Source organism: Triticum aestivum, chromosome 6A (assembly GCF_018294505.1).
Source record: "Triticum aestivum cultivar Chinese Spring chromosome 6A, IWGSC CS RefSeq v2.1, whole genome shotgun sequence".
Classification (NCBI taxonomy): Eukaryota; Viridiplantae; Streptophyta; class Magnoliopsida; order Poales; family Poaceae; genus Triticum; species Triticum aestivum.
Window position 1 is genome coordinate 614,242,379 of NC_057809.1, and position 4,478 is coordinate 614,246,856.

Here is a 4,478-nt window from a genome sequence, read left to right on the forward strand (position 1 = left end):
AACAAGAATTATCAGAGTCCGTTAATGGAAGCTTATGTTGACGAATTGAGAAAGCTAGAAGAGCACTTTGACGGCCTGCAAATGGAGCATGTTCCAAGAGCTCAGAACGATATGGCCGATGGCCTGTCAAAGTGCGCCGCACTTAAGTTACCTGTGGAACCAGGGATTTTTGTGCTCAAGATGACTCAACCGTCCGTAACGCCGCCAACTGGACAGAGCAAGAAGAGGAAGTTGATTTCTGGTGACTATTTTCTGGCAGAGCTTCCCGAAGCCGCCGCCAAAAAGGTCCCCAAGATCAACACCAACAGTGCTGAGGAGTAGTCTGCTCCGGCAAGCCCCAGGGTTTGTTCCGTTGAAGCAGACGCTCCCGACAAGTTTTGCTCCGGCAAGCTTGCCGGGGACGTCAAGCTTCGGCAGAGCCACAGGCTCTTGCTGTAGAAGCGGATGTTCCCGCAGCAGCAGGTGTGCCTTTAGTCCTTGTTGTCGCGCAACAGGCTCCAACATGGGCACAGCAGATTGTCTGTTTCCTTCAGACAGGAGAACTTCCCGAAGAACAAGAAGAAGCGGAAAAAGTAGCCCAGCAGTCTAGTATGTACCAGTTTGTCGATAACACACTGTGCAGAAGAAGACTCAACGGTGTGAAATTGAAGTGTATTCCCCGGGAAGATGGACAAAAGCTGTTGGCAGAGATACATGGAGGCATATGTGGTCACCACATTGGCGCAAGAGCACTTGTCGGCAAAGCATTCCGGCAAGGTTTCTTCTGGCCGACAGCCCTCCAGGATGCAACTGCACAAGTAACCAAGTGTGAAGCGTGCCAGTTCCATTCCAAGCAGATACACCAGCCAGCTCAAGCTCTCCAAATGATCCCTTTATCCTGGCCATTTTCGGTCTGGGGGCTCGACATCCTCGGCCCCTTCCCCCGAGCTGTCGGGGGCTTTGAGTACTTGTACGTTGCGGTCGACAAGTTCACAAAGTGGCCGGAAGTGGAGCCAGTGAGGAAGGTGACAGCACAGTCAGCAGTCAAGTTCTTCAGGTCGATTGTTTGCCATTTCGGGATCCCTAACAGGATAATCACCGACAATGGTACGCAATTTACGAGCCGCACCTTCATGCAGTATGTCCAAGATCTTGGCGCCAAGGTCTGCTTCGCTTCTGTTGCTCACCCGAGAAGCAACGGTCAAGCGGAGAGGACAAATGCTGAAGTGCTGCGCAGGCTCAAGACCAGAACTTTCGACAGGCTGCACAAGTGCGGAAGAAACTGGATCGAGGAGCTGCCGGTGGTTCTTTGGTCGATCAGGACGACGCCGAATCGAGCCACTGGCCAGACACCCTTCGCTCTAGTCTATGGAGCGGAGGCAGTTCTCCCACGGAACTCGTATACGGGTCACCTCGAGTGCTCGCTTATGATGAGCTTGAGCAAGAGCAGCTGCGGCAAGATGACGCGCTGCTCCTTGAGGAAGACCGTCTTCAGGCTGCTGTGCGAGCTGCTCGCTACCAGCAAGCTTTGCGCCGCTACCATAGCCACAAAGTTAATGCCAGAAGTCTCGAGGAAGGCGACCTTGTTTTTTGGCGCTTTCAGTCCGCCAAGAATTCAAACAAGTTGACGCCGAAGTGGGAAGGCCCTTACCGGGTGAAGCGAGTCACTAGGCCTGGCGCTGTCCGCCTAGAGACCGAAGATGGTGTACCAGTGAGCAACTCCTGGAATATTGAGCATCTTTGCAAGTTTTACCCGTAGGGCGCGGTTGCCACCTTTTGTACAAGTCTTGCCGTTGTTGCATGTAATCCTTTGTACAAAGCCGGGCGCAGACCCCGTGCATAAAAATCAAGTGCTCAGCACACCTTGTCGATTTTCATGCTTTTTATTATTTGCGTGTGTTATCTAACACTTTGTGCAGCACTTACACCCGGTGAGCAACAACGAGCATTAAGGCTCCATAGCTTTTTCTCCTTCTTCTTTTTTCTCTCAAGGAAAGGAAGGTTCTCTCGCGCACAAGTTTGCCGGGGGGGGGGGGGGGAAGGAGAAGATACGGTATGGACCAGGCGTCGTTCAAGAAGGTTTCACCTTGCCGGGAAGAAAACAACAGAAAAGATAAGTTTGCCAAATTTTGAGCAATCAGATTCTTAAATTTATAGAGTTATACTCCTTGAACGACCGTCCTTTGTATGGAAAACCTGTGCGCGGAGGAACCAACTCGTAGCTAGTTGCGCCCTTACTGTTGTTTTGAGTCCGCTCAACAACTTAAGTGAGCCACGACTAGCTCTACGACAAGGTTTCTTGTCGGCCGCGGCACCGCCAGCAGGCTACTGACGTTCCGCACTCAGCGCTCGCGGCAAAGGTACCCGCGCCGGCAAGTTCCCTAAAAGCGTAGGGTAAAAACATACAAGGGAAGGAATGTTGGGGAACGTAGCAGAAATTCAAAATTTTCCTACGTGTCACCAAGATCTATCTATGGAGAAACTTGCAACGAGGGGAAGAAGAGTGCATCTACATACCCTTGTAGATCGCTAAGCGGAAGCGTTCAAGAGAACGGGGTTGATGGAGTCGTACTCGTCGTGATCCAAATCACCGATGATCCTAGCGCCGAACGGACGGCACCTCTGCGTTCAACACACGTACGGAGCAGCAACGTCTCCTCCTTCTTGATCCAGCAAGGGGGAAGGAGAGGTTGATGGAGATCCAGCAGCACGACGGCGTGGTGGTGGAAGTAGCGGGATTCCAACAGGGCTTCGCCAAGCGCTGCGGGAGGAGGGAGATGTGTCACGGGAGGGAGAGGGAGGCGCCAGGGCTCAGGTGCGGCTGCCCTCCCTTCCCCGCACTATATATAGGGCCAAGGGAGAGGGGGGGGCGCTACCTTGGCCCTTCCTCCAAGGAAGGGTGCGGCTAGGGAGGAGTCCCTCCTCCCCAAGGCACCTAGGAGGTGCCTTCCCCCTTTAGGACTCTTCCTTTCCTTATCTCTTGGCGCATGGGCCTCTTGGGGCTGGTGCCCTTGGCCCATATAGGCCAAGGCGCACACCCCTACAGCCCATGTGGCCCCCGGGGCAGGTGGCCCCACCCGGTGGACCCCCGGGACCCTTCCGGTGGTCCCGGTACAATACCGGTGACCCCGAAACTTGTCCCGATGGCCGAAATAGCACTTCCTATATATAATTCTTTACCTCTGGACCATTCCGGAACTCCTCGTGACGTCCGGGATCTCATACGGGACTCCGAACAACTTTCGGGGTACCGCATACTAATATCTCTATAACCCTAGCGTCACCGAACCTTAAGTGTGTAGACCCTATGGGTTCGGGAGACATGCAGACATGACCGAGATGACTCCGGTCAATAACCAACAGCGGGATCTGGATACCCATGTTGGCTCCCACATGTTCCACGATGATCTCATCGGATGAACCACGATGTCGAGGATTCGATCAATCCCATATACAATTCCCTTTGTCTATCGGTACGATACTTGCCCGAGATTCGATCGTCGGTATCCCGATACCTTGTTCAATCTCGTTATCGGCAAGTCTCTTTACTCGTTCCATAACATATCATCCCGTGATCAATTCCTTGATCACATTGTGCACATTATGATGATGTCCTACCGAGTGGGCCCAGAGATACCTCTCCGTCACACGGAGTGACAAATCCCAGTCTCGATTCGTGCCAACCCAACAGACACTTTCGGAGATACCTGTAGTGTACCTTTATAGCCTCCCAGTTACGTTGTGACGTTTGGCACACCCAAAGCACTCCTACGGTATCCGGGAGTTGCACAATCTCATGGTCTAAGGAAATGATACTTGACATTAGAAAAGCTTTAGCGAACGAACTACACGATCTTTGTGCTAGGCTCAGGATTGGGTCTTGTCCATCACATCATTCTCCTAATGATGTGATCCCATTATCAATGACATCCAATGTCCATGGTCAGGAAACCGTAACCATCTATTGACTAACGAGCTAGTTAACTAGAGGCTTACTAGGGACATTGTGTTGTCTATATATCCACACATGTATCTGAGTTTCCTATCAATACAATTCTAGCATGGATAATAAACGATTATCATGAACAATGAAATATAATAATAACCAATTTATTATTGCCTCTAGGGCATATTTCCAACAGTCTCCCACTTGCACTAGAGTCAATAATCTAGTTCACATCGCCATGTGATTAACACTCACAGTCACATCGCCATGTGATTAACACCCAAGAGTTTACTAGAGTCAGATCATGTTGCTTGTGAGAGAGGTTTTAGTCAACGGGTCTGCAACATTCAGATCCGTATGTACTTCGCAAATTTCTATGTCATCTTCTAGATGCGGCTACCACGTTCTATTTGGAGCTATTCCAAATAATTGTTCTACTATACGAATCCAATTTACTACTCAGAATAATCTGGATTAGTGTCAAAGTTTGCATCGGCGTAACCCTTTACGACGAACTCTTTTACCACCTCCATAATCGAGAAAATTCCTTAGT